The sequence below is a fragment of the Geospiza fortis genome, unplaced genomic scaffold, assembly GCF_000277835.1.
Source record: "Geospiza fortis unplaced genomic scaffold, GeoFor_1.0 scaffold111, whole genome shotgun sequence".
NCBI classification, from domain to species: Eukaryota; Metazoa; Chordata; class Aves; order Passeriformes; family Thraupidae; genus Geospiza; species Geospiza fortis.
In genome coordinates, this window is record NW_005054321.1 from 4145983 (window position 1) to 4148437 (window position 2455).

The following is a 2455-nucleotide window of genomic DNA, read 5'->3' on the forward strand; positions in this document are numbered from 1 at the left end:
AAGTATTTAGAAGAGTGGAGAAGAACAACAGTGTTCCTGTTATCAAAACTACAGATCAGCTGATTAGCTTCAGCAGCACTATTTCAAGGCACTTCATAAAAATTTTACCAAGAGAGAAACCAGTACAAATCTAGAGTCCGGGCTCTGTGAGCACCTCTTGCTCTTTTTCTCTAAAACACCTTAGTGCCCATCTTGCCATTGTTCATTTTATCCTTTTAAAAAAAAATATGTTAACTTCAATCACAAGGATTTCTCCCTGGAATATGGGATATTCCTTTTTGGGAAGGACCATTTGTGATTTATCAGAAAGGCTGTCCACTGAACACTGATGTTTTTAGTTCCTTGTCCGACCATATTCTGAGTATATTCTTAAATTAATTTGTTCCCTTCTCAGGAAAGAGTTGGCACAGAATTCCGCCAGGCTCCCAGAAACTATTTCAGGCAAAAAGAGTTGAGATAGATTTTTAAAAACTTTTTAGATGTCTACCTAAAGTCCATTATCTAAAAACCTGTGTCACCTAACTCCCCAAACCAGTGCTCATCTTTGCGTACTCCAAAAATTACATGATTTTCAGAGGTGCTGAAAATAAACAATTGTTGCCAGTGTCATAGAGATGCTGGTTTCAGCAGCTGCCATCTCAGTTTGGATGTACTCATAGCCTTAGGGAAGCCAAGAACAGAACAGATACAGATGTGTGAATCTATTCCTGTTAACACTGAACACGACCTTGTCATTAATTTCCATGGGCGGAACAGCTGAAGCTGTGAAAATCACGTTCAACTTCAAACAAAATTTTGTTCCCTTTAAAATTAGAGATTAATGATTGCTCTGTTGAAAAAAGTAATCCAGTCAGTTTTTGAACACTGATACAATGACATGCCAGCAAATGTGATTCCAAATAAAGGTCCAGGTCTCAATAGTGTAGCTATTTCATCTGTGCTATTTTTGTCCTTTTCCAGTTGCAGTTATATCCATTCAACCCTAGCATATTTTAATTAAGAGGAGGAGAGAGGGGCAGGGGGAGGAAGGAAGCTGAAGTAAAGACTTTGGCTGGAAACTTAAGCAGAACACAAAATGTGAATTTAATTCCCCAGAGACGGGACAGAAGAAAAGAGGAAGCCTTTCCGTGTGCCAAAAGCCAAGTTTCCATGCGACGCACCGGTGAATTCATGGCAGACAGCTGCAGTATTTCACAAAATCCCATGAAAAAGGAAGCAGGAATAGGGGGAGAGCAGAAACACCATCCTCTTTCCAGAAACTGAGCCTCAAGCACAGCAAAAGCCAAGAAAACTACCTTGAGGAAATACATCCTATGAAAATTCCTTCCAACTTGTGAACTCACAGACATCTAGTTTCTACTACATCTCAACAGAAGATGGTTGCTCAGCCCCAGGGATATGAACAAAGAGTTATTAATGCACTGATAAACTGCTAACACCATCTTCATATGAAATTCCACAGTAGAATGAAAAAATGAAGTAAATATATGCTTTCTGTAAATAAATAAATAAATTAAAAAAAAAATTCTAGCTTCTACTAATAACATCCCACTTCCTAACAAACACAACCACAGGTCTCTGGATTCATGGTTGAATTCTGCTGGGTTTTACAGCCCAGACTTTATGGCTGTTGCAATTCAGGTGTGATTCATATTTTAAAAGCCCCCAAATGGATACATATAAAAGCACAAATATAATATGGGAGTGGAACAGGTGGCAGAACTTGATCAATTTATATAATTTTTTGCTATTACTTAAACTTCAGAGCCACTGCTTTTCATTTACTTCACCAACATCTGTAATTACATGTCCATAACCAAAGCCCAGTTTATTAATTTAGCTGAGATCAGGCACACATTGTTCAGATGACTCATAAGTTTTATCAGCAATTATTTCCTATTTACCTCTAAATTCTGGGTGCAAATACTGCAGAACATGCTGTTTTATAACAATGCACCAGCAACCCTACTACACACATAGCAATTTAGGATGACCCCACACTTTTACATTCTGCAGCCTGCTCACTAGCCACTTCTTAATCCACATAGCAGAAAACAAGCTGATACCAGCATCTATTACAGGCATATTCCTATTCCACACTGTGCTATCTGAGAATCATGGGTACAGCAAAGTTAAACTGCAGTTATACAATTCACTTCCATCATCACATTTTAAAACCAGAAAAAAGATGATACAGTCTATTGGACATTAAAGTAATAAAGTGGATAATACTCTGTTTTCAGAGCATTACACTCAAGAGCTGGATTTTCTTTTCGATACAGTGGCACAAATTCAAGTACTGACCGAAAAAGAAAGTGACTATCAAAAACACTGGGTTAATATATTGCCAATGAAACTACCAAATGAATTAAAATTTCAAAATATTAATAAAAATAAATAAATCATGCCACTGTATAACAATTTTAAATTATTAATAACTATATTATAGGCACAT